This window comes from Pinus tabuliformis, chromosome Q, assembly GCF_031772625.1.
Source record: "Pinus tabuliformis cultivar Carrire ecotype Pingquan chromosome Q, CPIR1, whole genome shotgun sequence".
Taxonomy (NCBI): Eukaryota; Viridiplantae; Streptophyta; class Pinopsida; order Pinales; family Pinaceae; genus Pinus; species Pinus tabuliformis.
In genome coordinates, this window is record NC_142296.1 from 133444352 (window position 1) to 133457820 (window position 13469).

Here is a 13469-nt window from a genome sequence, read left to right on the forward strand (position 1 = left end):
CCAAAAATGCCGGGGAAGAAATTTGGAAATCTATCGAGTCATGTCAGCAGCTCACTCTTGAACTTGACACTCTTTGCTTCATGTCAGGTTGGGACATCCTCCTTTACATCATTGACCTTCCTGGGTTTGGGCCATTTATTTTTTTCCTTCCATCTGATCTCTGCTATGTCACCATGACCACCGATCCTATGGATCCTAAAATCTACCAAACTTCCAGTTGTGTCACCGATATGTTCAAGAGTCGTCTTTCTGCAGTTACACTTACCTCTATTTCTCTGTATTATCCAAAATCATTTTGCATCCTCTCGTCTCGCGTCAATGATGTGGGATTCATTATGGACCTCCTTCGACATGATCACTTTCCATTGACATAAAATCATTATCTGGGAAGTTGGCCGAGAGACTACCTTCTAGTACCTTAGAGCTTGCATGCCTTAAAGGCAAGTTCTTCGAACTCGACAGGAAGTTCACATCATTGGCTTTCGATTGAGTGATTTCATGAGTGTTCAACTTCAGTTCCTATATTCACATTCCATGAATTTTGCTGATAGTACCTTGAGTACCATTGTCATTATTGGTGGTTTCTCTCATGCTTGTTAACAATTTACATGATTGAATGGTAATCAAGCGACTTTCTAGCATGTTCGACATCAACACATCTACTCGCATGTTAGAATTTGTACTTTGATTGGGTCATGTTGGAGTGCAAGACCCTAGACTCAGATCATAAAAGTCTAGGTTGTGAAGTGGTGTTACATGGTTATGATGACATGCATGTCTCTATTGTTGGATGGTTGTGACCTTACCTTGGTTTCATTATGATCCTCTTTGACAAATGGTTGTGCCCATACCTGGATCCACTTACATGATCATTCTTTGGATGGTTGCGTCCATTCCACGCTTCATGTATCATTTGATAGAGATATCAGTTTATGTATATGTATCTGTACTTGCTTGCAGGTTTTATGACGACATACCGATTACCCGCACTAACTTATAAAGCATTTCATCCCTCGCTCTGACTCAACCTTCACGCTTTAGGGGGCATTTGTTACATAGCGTTTTGTAACTATCCTTGTACTCCCCGTTCCTAGATCCTGGAGGACATCTATAGTGAACCCTGCATGCTTTGCCTTCATGAAGAAACTCCCATTATGTCCCTCTTCATGAGCAGATCATTTCCCTTTTGCACCATTTTCCCTTAAACGTTTGTTTTGCCCCATTTACAAGGCTGACGCTAATGGCCTTTTCCTCCCCCACGCCGATGTGCAGAGATTAGCACTATTCCCTGCACTGATCGATGTGACTAAGCTATGTTCTATTCGCGTCGGTCCTATTATGGAAAGTTTTTTAAATTAGAGCTGAAGCTTCCATCTCTAGAAGCTCCATAACGAATGTCTGGTAAATGGTTTCACCGGATGGGGTCGAGGATGACAGTTTAGGCTCCTTTCCCCTATAATGATGGAACTACCTCAAGCGATAAGTCCTTCTCCCATGAGAAGAGGATCCCTCTCCCATCAATATTTCCTATATAAACCTCCCTTCTTCCCAAGCATAAAGCAGTCATAGTTAGAGTGTTGGCTGAGTGTGAGTATACTATTTTGATTTGACAAGCAAGTTATTACTAGTTGTGTGAGGGAGAAGCATGTTTGGTTTGGAGTGAAGCCTAAACTGAAGAGTCTTTAAACTATTGTTGTTTGAAGCCATCATGAAGTGCTAGCAGAGGTGTGTGGGAACCTGGTCTTCTCAGAGGAAGATTGCGACGTCAATACTAATGGTTGTAATCTCCCTTTGATATTAATATAAGCAACTATCGATTGATTTCCTACATGTTTTGTAATATTACATATTCATGTCTTGATGCTTCTTGAATCATCAAGTAGGTTGAATTGAAATTTGTCTATTATTATGTTTGTGTGCTGTTATTGTTTACTTGTTTTAGGAACCTGAAGAATGAAGTGAGAGATTACTGGAGCAAGCAAGAGAGGACATCATCAAGCATGATAAGCAACCAAGGGGTAGACCCTCTTGATTGTTTATAATCTAAGGAAATCTTCCATAGAATGTATCTTTTGTGGCTATACCCATTATCGGGCTAGAAAAATTCATTCCTATCCACATTTATAATTTTACTTCACCACAGGAAGTCCAAAATCCACTACCATAGTCAAAGTTGTATCTAATCTCTGACACTATAATCCTGTGTCACTTGTCCTCTCACTCAACAATTACTAGCTCATTATTCTATGGCACAGTCCCAATGTGTATCTGATTCCATATGGAAATGCTAATGACCAAAAACAATATATCTGTGACCTTACCTTCTATGCTACACAGTCCCTTAGGGAATCTGGTCACCTCCTTCCATGCAGTCACTCACCTTCCAAGTTCCTTGACATCCCCTATCTCGGGCGATCCATCCCTTGGCATGGCCTCCTCACATCAAAAGATTAATCAACCAAGGGATATACCTACCTCAACCATCATACCAATCATAGCAGGCTCATGGAAATCAATGGACACTATTGGGGACTAGTGTCTCACAATGGCTCTGCTCCTAAAGTACTCTACTAGCATACTACTGCATGTTCTAATTTCTTTTGTTGTTGCTTGCCATTCATGCATTCTATTTCATCCACCCAACCGGACATGTTCATTCATTCCTGTTCCAAGCACATAATTTCCATTAGATTGAAATAAATTGAAATAACCTCAAATCATACCTCATTTCTAGTTCGTCAATAAGGTACACTTGCAATCCTGATCGCTTCCTATCACAACAAGTCAAACTAATTGTTTGATCAAAACATCACGTATAAACATATCACATCTGGTTAGCTCAAAACACAACCTTCATAGATCAACATCATAAATCACATGTAACCATCATAAACCATAATAATAGATCTCATATAATCAGCATATACCATAATCATAAATCACATGCATAATAGAACTGAAATAAAATGTTGACACTTATCATTTCATCAATCCTTACCTTCTGCCTTTGTCTTTACCTTGTATGCACTCCATATTGGTTAGCACACTAGAAAAATACCCAGTGCCTTGTCCTAAACCATGTGCACATACACATAATGTGCATCACACACATACAATCACACTGCATATAATACCATGCAATACATGCACCTACACCTGACATACAACACATACACCTACACCCGGTATACAATACAACACAAATACATATAAAGAGTGCAACACAATGAAAGCATATGTCACAATACCATGACTACACAATGCACATACATAGTACCACATTCCCACAAAACAACATGTACGAAATGCACTCAATCTCACATGTACACCAATACCACATGTACAAAGAACCACCTGCACAACGTGTGCACATCATCACATGTATGTTGGCTAGTTGAATTGTTTATGAAATAAACATTCAAGTACCACATTAATTGTCAACCAGGGAAAGTCTTTTTATCTCAAAGGCTACTGCGTACTGTATGTACTTAAAGTCTAAAAGCATCGAAAAGCTGTAGTATACGTAATTCTTACGCTATGTCATTACAGTACTTGTTAAGATGAAAGCTATTAATTAAAACTACGAATCTGGAAAGTGAAATAATGGATGCTCTGCTGGCAGAGGATCAGGACCCTATCCTCCAGATGGGGACGTTCAACACCTGCCCCTGTAATCAGATTTACTAATGCACACTGCACTCTCATTCACTGGTGAGAAACAAACTCAAGTGATTAATGAAACAGAGTACTAACAAAACAAAGAATACCAGAGGTAATGCTATCAAATCCAAACAGAGTACCAGAAAGAAAATATTGCACACTTACACACTTGACAAGAAAGTAAATGGGTGAATCTTGTGAGGAAGGTGGGCCCAGTCCCTCTCACAAGATTCCCCAGGAAAACGAAGACGAGATTAAGTGCTCAAAACAGTTTTATATTCATCAGCCAAAAAGATTAAATACAATAGAGTTCAGACTTGCTGATGTTCTCAGAATCTCGCTTACAGACTGACCATAGACACCGACTAATCCCTTTTTCATGTAGATTTCTCCTCTTTATAGAGGAGACATCTATTACAATAAAGTATTACAACCTATTCAGTTAACCCATCTTGTCAAAAATAAGCAATTCAGAGTGATGTTACAACAGTATGATAATACATTCTTTTCTTGAGCTTTAGCTGTTACACAGCGGGTAACTGACTTTGACCGTCTTCTCCGGATCTTCATATTCCTTCGCCATTTCCCCATGCTTGTTCATGCTGACTGTGTTCTTCTTTCTTTAGACTTCCGCTTGATTATGCCACGTCAAGATTCTTTAGATAGCTGCCATCTGTTGTTCGTGGTTGTTACAAAATAGCTTTCTTTAGGTAATTGCTGTTGCTGATTGTAGCAACTACGGAGTTGCTGCTTCTGGTGTTGCAGCAACTGTGTAGTTGCTGTTTCTGGTGTTACAGCAACTGCGTAGTTGCTGTTTTTGGTGTTACAGCAACTATACATTGTAACTCCTGCAAGCTTAAGACAATTATTTGACAATTTAGTCAGCGTTTCCAAGGATAAGTATAAAGATATTCACGAATATGAAATAAACAATTAAACATAGATATGCGGAAGGTTACTTCATACCTTGGGGTTAATATGTCATTATAAAATAAAAGCTTTCAACTTATGACTGCAAAAGGGTAATGATACGGCAAAAGATAAGGTCAAAAATAGGTCAATTGTGAGTCCCAACATCCCCCCCAACTGAAGAGATTGCATGTCCCCATGCAATGTCTACTCTGAGTCTGAGTCGGAGAACTGGGACGAACAATGCAGATTACTAAGATAATAGCTGTAGGGAGTAACATCAAACCTGTCTCTGAAACCACAAATAGTTTGTATATGTTTCCATGCTGCTGCCTCTTCTCTGTTAGAAAGTCCAAACTGGCCCTTATACTAATCACCCGGCAACCATAAAAGTGGGAACTTGAATTTGTAACCCATCCAATTCTCAGCACAATGTTGCACGCATTCAACATACCGAGGTACCCTTGATAATGCTACTTGCAGATTTGATGGGTTATATGGGTGATATTCCTTCCTTTCTGTGGGGCAGTTATCCCAAAATAATTTATTTGCTTTAACAACCAATGATGCTTTGGTCTTTACATACTGCTGACAGTCTGTTAGGACCTCTGCTCGCAGTCTCATAACATGATCCTTCATATCATCATTGTCTATCATTTTTAAGTGTTGTAAAATGAAAGTGGCAGCGTTCTGTGGTTCAGACCGAATCCACAAAAGACAATTCTGTTCGTTTTGGAGGCCTGAGACATAGGCGTTTTGCCAGGTAAGCTGATTCGCCAAAAAGGAGATGAAAGCTCTCAATTGTATGTCACCTACTACAGGTGTCATATTCATGTTTCTTTCTTCAGATACAGCCTCATTATGGAGGTACAATTCACATAGCAGGTTTTGGTCGCTTTTGGGTGCCTCTGCAAAAGTCTTCATAAACTGATCTGCTGTGACCACTTGATGAGACCTCCCCTCTTTGATAGCCTTCAGCTGAATGAATGCAAGCCTTTCCCTTAAAAATGTGGCATAGTTAAAGGAGGGTTTCCTTGTGGCGAGCATCCTTTGACATAACTCAAACATCTGGAACATCCTGTGTTTCAGTTCCTTAATTTCTTTATACTGGGCCCTACACTGTTCCAGTGCTTCCCAGTTCTTATAAGCATGGTCAAACCAGGTCCCTTTCTGTTGTTCAAATTCTTTGCCTTGAGAGTGATGATATTCTCTCCACCATGTACGTTTCAATTCCTGAAAGCTTTCTGTTTCTATACATGCATCACTAACAGTGGGAAGCTCTGTTTGGATACAGGCATCACTCAGAATCATCTGTTCTGTTGAATTGGGCTGGGATGATCCAGCATCTCTCTCTTCATCTTTAACCAGAGCTTCTTCTTGTATATCAGATTGGGTAGGCCGGGGTGAGTCCTTATTTTCTTCTTCCTTTTCTTCCTGCATAGCGTCAGGAAGCTCCTTTGTTTGTTCCTGTGCAACCTCTGAGGAACTTACTGGTTCTTGTGTGTCAGTAAGTTCTTGATCTTGTGCAACTTCAGGTGAACTTGCTGGTTCTTGTGTGTCAGTAAGTTCCTGGTCTTGGTCTTGCATGTTCTCTGGATGACCTGTTGGTTTTTGTGTAGCAACAGGTCTCACTGACTGCACTTCTGCTGAAGCTCCTGTTGGTTCTTGTGTATCAATAGGGCTTTCTGACTGCACTTTTTCCAGAGATCCTGTTGGTTCTTGTGTAGCAACAGGTCTTTCTGTCTCAGCAGAGAATTGTGGAATTTTTACTTCAGCATCAGCAGACTCCTTTGTTTCATTTTCAGCCGCGGGGGCTTCCTTTATTGGTTCTTGTACTAACCTATATCCTGCCTGAGCATATATCTCACCACAACTTGTACACAGATATTCGATATCTTTGCTTTTCTCTGCTGCCGACGCTGCTCTTGCTAAAACATGTCGGCTGAATTCTTCTTGATATGCTTCCCTGATCCTTATTATCTCTTCCTGGTAATCCTGAATCTGAGATTTCAGAAACTCAATTTCTTCTTGCAGGGCGGGTATAGTAGGCTGATCCTGCGAGACAGTAGATTCCAGTGGGCGAAGAGGTTTTGCTACGTCAATTTGATCAATATTTCCCACAGGTGGTTCTTGTGTTGCAGCCACTTGCTCACTATCATTCTTGGTGTCGACAGCTGGTTCTTGTGTATCAGCTGTCTTAAGATATGATGCCACGAAGCTATGAACGCTCTGCATCTCAGCCTCTGTGGGTGAGGGAGAGGGGTTTCGAGGAGTGGCTGTAGTGCGGGGTTTTAAAGCGATGGATGGTGAGCTGGAGGAATTAGGGGATCCAACTACTGCCGATTTTCGTTTTGGTAAAAAGGCCAGGAATTGAGGTGTTTTTCTCTTCCTGCTGGCTCTTGAGATCGGAACAGTAGTCGGGGTGGTGGGTGCTTTGGTTGAAACCCTCGTTCTTCTTCTTTTTACAGGGGTTTTCTTTGCCTGCTGCATTTTTCGTTTAAGCTGCGTAATTGGGATATTATCGTCGGAATCATCAGTAGAGATACTGAGTATGGGGGCGGGAGAATTGGTTCTTTTGGGAGACATGGTTAATTCCGCTGCTGCTTGTTCCTTTTCTATAACATGCAGAGGTGTTTGCTGGGGTTGTTCGGGAATATGCTCTGTTTGCTGAGGGTTTTCCAAAGGGGTTTGCTCAGGGGTGTCGTCCGTTTGTTGAGGAGGCTCCTGGTCTCGCTGAGGTGTGTCCTCAGCTTGACAAGGAGTTTCCTCTTCTTGATGAGGACTACCCTGCACAGGCTGTGGAATTCTTTCCTCCGGATGGGGATTAATGGGGGGTGGAGGGATGTTTAGAGGAAGAGCTCTGTTAATCAGCAGTTGGATTAGGCGATGGTGTTTTAGGGAGAGAGCTGGATTCTTCGCTTTCATAGCATATCGTGCCATATTTTTAAGACAACCCAGCAAATAATATGGCATGTTCAATAATTGACCATTTCTTAAGTGATTTAACAGGACGAAGTCATGCTGGTAGATTACCTGGTAACGACCTTCGCATGTCAAACACTGCTTGACGAATTCAGCGACTCTTGGCCATGGTTGAGGTAACGACTGCAATGCTACACCTCTGCCCTTGGTTTCTACTTCCTCGCCCGGACAGAGAAAGTCTCGCTGCGCGTTCAAAATCAGGTGCTTCCTGCTTAACCACCTTGTACCAGTGGCTGGGAGTCCGGTGACTTCGGCGATGAATTCTTCCATAACCGGAACCTGAATTCCTTGGACGACAGAGAATCCTTCTGTCAAATTGCATGTGAATTCCAGGACTTGCTGCTCGTCAAAGTCCGGAAGTCTCCTGAAATATTCTATCCATCCAGCTTGCAAGAAAATTTGGTAAATTTCCGGAAAGAGCTCCAGAACTGCTGTCGTGCCTGGTTCATGAGTGATGAGGGTTCCTCCCACGGCTGTTGTCTCGGTAAATCTTCAGAATTCGGGGCCGAGCTACCAATTTCAACTCAGAGTATACATCACAAATGGTAACATGCTGTAGTTTTTACATACAACCGGGAGAATTAAGGGTGGCAGTGGTTGGCGTGGTTTACCATTATGGAAATTGCTTTGGTAACTCCCCCCCTTCCTACGTGTGAATGATATGATTGGGAAATGCAATCATTTGATGGACCTATCAACCTTTTTCCGCTTATCTATTATTTAATGCTTATTCATAAACGTGCGTACCTTCGTTCTTTACCTTTTTTGATCACTGCGTCAAAAAGTCTTTTCTCGTCTGCTGTCAAATTATAATCATTATCGTGGATCTAAAAGCACGGGAATATGGGTGATTTATAATGATAATGGCGAGAAGTGACGGTGAGGTACTGTAATCATCACGAAAGGTGGTATATTTCGTGTGGAAAGGATATTTCAGATCAGGAAGCAATAACGTGGCACCGAGATTGGTGTTGCAGCAACAGAGAATTACCGTTGGGGCAACTGGGATTAGGGGGAAACGTTTGTAAAAACGGGGAATGTGCTGGAGTAATGGAACTAGTGTTACAGCAACAGGAATAATGTTGGGACAACGGGAAGTGGTGTTGCAGCAACGGGGATAATGCCGCAGCAACATGGTGTTGCAGCCACGGGAAATGGTGTTGCAGCAACAGGAAATGGTGTTGCAGCAACAGGAAATGGTGTTGTAGCAACAGGAATTCGGAGTCCGCCCAGTAATTCCTTTTGAAGCCTTTGCTCTCAGCTACTTCCCCATGCTACATCTGCAAAATCTCGAAATCTGATATTGCAATCCTTGGCAGGATTTATTAGTTCTAAAAAAAAATGTCTAATCCTAAAAATTACATAAATAATAGAAATTCAAGTGCTTTGAGGGACAGCAAGTTCCCCTGGAAAAGAATACTATTTTATTGCCATGCAAGTGGCTTTAAAGTCCTCTTTGGAAACCGGCCGCTGATACAACCGAAGTCGGTAGCCATTCACTAACAGTGGTGTTCTGCTTCCATCAATTGTTAATAGTCTAACCGTTCCATTTGGGAAAACAGTATCCACTTCATACGGTCCCAGCCATCTTGTTCTCAGCTTCCCTTGAAAGTTCTCGAAACGTGAGTCATAAAGAAGAGCCCAGTTACCTTTCTGGAACTGCTTTTGCTTAATGGTTCTGTCATGCCATCTGCTCCTTTGTTGCTGTATCATAGTTGTTTGGTGGACGGCATCTAGTCTTTTCTCGTCCAGTTCCTGCAACTACTGCAACCTGACTCTCTGTGCATCAGTTAAATCAAGGTTAACAGCTAAGGCAGTTCTTAAGGTTTTAATTTCAAATTCTACAGGAAAAATAGCATTCTTTCCAAAAACCAATTCATAGGGTGAAAATCCTGTTGTGTTTCTCCAAGTGGTTCTGTAGGCCCAAAGAGCCTCGGGCAAACGCTGAAACCAGTCCCTTCTATTCTCCTTTATTGTTTTTGTTAAGATAGCTTCTATGACCTTATTTGTGCTTTCCACCTGCCCATTTGCTTTCCACGGCGCCAAAATGTTGGCTAGTTGAATTGTTTATGAAATAAACATTCAAGTACCACATTAATTGTCAACCAGGGAAAGTCTTTTTATTTCAAAGGCTACTGCGTACTGTATGTACTTAAAGTCTAAAAGCATCGAAAAGCTGTAGTATACGTAATTCTTACGCTATGTCATTACAGTACTTGTTAAGATGAAAGCTATTAATTAAAACTACGAATCTGGAAAGAGAAATAATGGATGCTCTGCTGGCAGAGGATCAGGACCCTATCCTCCAGATGGGGACGTTCAGCACCTGCCCCTGTAATCAGATTTACTAATGCACACTGCACTCTCATTCACTAGTGAGAAACAAACTCAAGTGATTAATGAAACAGAGTACTAACAAAACAAAGAATACCAGAGGTAATGCTATCAAATCCAAACAGAGTACCAGAAAGAAACTACTGCACACTTACACACTTGACAAGAAAGTAAATGGGTGAATCTTGTGAGGAAGGTGGGCCCAGTCCCTCTCACAAGATTCCCCAGGAAAACGAAGACGGGATTAAGTGCTCAAAACAGTTTTATATTCATCTGCCAAAAAGATTAAATACAATAGAGTTCAGACTTGCTGATGTTCTCAGAATCTCGCTTACAAACTGACCATAGACACCGACTAATCCCTTTTTCATGTAGATGTCTCCTCTTTATAGAGGAGACATCTATTACAATAAAGTATTACAGCCTATTCAGTTAACCCATCTTGTCAAAAATAAGCAATTCAGAGTGCTGTTACAACAGTATGATAATACATTCTTTTCTTGAGCTTTAGCTGTTACACAGCGGGTAACTGACTTTGACCGTCTTCTCGGGATCTTCATATTCCTTTGCCATTTCCCCATGCTTGTTCATGCTGACTGTGTTCTTCTTTCTTTAGACTTCCGCTTGATTATGCCACGTCAAGATTCTTTAAATAGCTGCCATCTGTTGTTCGTGGCTATTACAAAATAGCTTGCTTTAGGTAATTGCTGTTGCTGACTGTAGCAACTACGGAGTTGCTGCTTCTGGTGTTGCAGCAACTGCGTAGTTGCTGTTTCTGGTGTTACAGCAACTATGTAGTTGTTGTTTTTGGTGTTACAGCAACTATACATTGTAACTCCTGCAAGCTTAAGACAATTATTTGACAATTTAGTCAGCGTTTCCAAGGATAAGTATAAAGATATTCACGAATATGAAATAAACAATTAAACATAGATATGTGGAAGGTTACTTCATACCTTGGGGTTAATATGTCATTATAAAATAGAAGCTTTCAACTTATGACTGCAAAAGGGTAATGATACGGCAAAAGATAAGGTCAAAAATAGGTCAATTGTGAGTCCCAACAATGTACATGGCACCAGCTGCATAACGTGTACACAATGCCTCATGTACACTACACGATTGTACAACATTTACCTAATACCACACATAAATAGTCCTATGTGCAGGATGGGTACACAACACCACATGTACACAATTCCACATGCACGAGATGTACACAACAACACCTGCACACATCGCCACTTGTACAACACATACACAAGACCACATGCACACAACACCATATGTACGTAGCACCACATGTATAACATGCATGCAACACCACATGTACATAACACTACATATCCATCATTTAAATAGCATCATTTGTATAGAGCACTGCATATCCAATCATGCACACAATATTTTCCCAACACTATATGTACCATCGTGTACATAACACTACATAAAAAACATGTAGACACTATATTTACACAACACTGCATGTGCATACATCATAGATGCAACATGTACAACATATACAACATATGCAGAACAGTAATACCACACATCCAAAACCTCACTATCCCTACCAAGAAACCTTGCTTACAGTGTCTTATCCATGCTTGTCCCAGCATGGTGCATGGAACACTGCTTTCATTTCACTGATCTATCCCTTGGTATAGCTTACCCATAACATAGACATAGTATAATCATATAATATCAACTCATAATCATATGATACTGACCTTGTATATTTTTCATGACTACTCTTATAAATTGATTCCTCATAACACCAGGAACCTCGTCATGCCATTTGCCTATGTAAGAAATGATTCCTCCATAAGGATGATTCTTGATGACCTTATCAAAAAATGACATATATACATACATAGATAGATATATAATCATTAGCATAAAGTAATCATCATTATGTCAAACAATGACATACAGACATACATGTATACATATATAAAAATCATCATAATCATGATCATAACTTAAATACCAGATAACTTAACATCTAGGTTAAGAGAACTTCCTTATTTATGCACAACATTCACAACATTGAGAACAATCATTCCCAACATAGTCAGGACATCTGATGCCTCAAATCCATTTACTTTAACTTTTCTGGTTACCTTTATTATGTTTGTCCTGTCATCATCCACTTACCACAATGGACCCAACCAGTCCAATCGAATACCATAGTCTTACCTTTCATTGCACTTACTTATGTGCATAGCTTCATTTGAGTCTTACATTACCTATTGAGTACCAGACAACTCTCCCCAAGCTCAATTAACTTTCCTCTTTCCCAAACAATTACCAAGAATCAAAACATAAAAGGAAATACCAATAAACAACCAAGAACAAAACCATGAAAACCAATAACAACACGACACTGCAATAAAATGTCATATCTATGTGCCAAACCACTCAAAATCGTGCATCAAGCACAACAATCGCAAAATACCAAAAGCATAAGACTAACAACATACATCGTGACTCAATCACCATGGTTCCCAAGGAAAGCTCAACCTGAGCCTTCCTCAAAATTTCATGGCAACCTCTCTTGCCATGAAACTCCCTGCATCATACTACCATAAACACATAACTGTTAGTGCATAATTAAACATAACAATACATTGGTTACCTTACCTTGTTGTACCAAGTATGTTGCCTTGCAATTGAAGACACCCATGACATCTCTCATGGAACTCCAATTACTTGACAGATCCACCTGTAACTAGAGAATAGCTGAGATATATGTCAAATACATGTTCATGAATATAGCACATATCCACATAATGTCAGACAATATTAAGGTCAAGAAGGCTTCCTGTATCTGAAGCACTCATTTGTTTGGAATTAGGGTTTCCAAACCTAGCCAAAGGAATTCTTGTCCAATTCTTTCCTTTTACCGTTTTACCTACTTGCAATTGAGGCTTACTATGTACTATCACATCACCTAACTGTTAGTTTTAAAACACATCAAGTCTTACCTTGTCATGCTAGTACCTAGCATGTCACCCTACAACTACTCACACATGTTAACCACATGTTCCAACTATCAAGACAATCATATCTATCAATTTGAAATCAACCTTTACAAAAAATCATGTCATAATCCATAGTCAACGCGTAGTCATTAGACATAATGCTACAACTATCCACTACATTCAATTACATATCAACTATATCCACACATATATATGTTATTACAATCATCTTAAAACAAGATAATTTCTTCATGCAACCCTATAGACTCATACCCATATCATTAAATTAATCAAACATTCAAGAACGATATGAATGCACCATGTCAGATAAATAATATAGATGACATAATAGGCCCCAAACACTCAAACACCAAATAGACGACATGATCAACCATGAAGCACCCAATATACTGCATAAGCAAACTCATACCTTAGTTTATTATCTTGTTTGCACAATCAATCTATATTGGCATGAAATATCTTCACAATATATTAACCCAAAAATAAATAAGATCATGAAATCCAAATAGTCACTATATTTACATCATAAATCATACATAATTATAATTCACACATACGCAAGGTCAATCTAGATTAGTT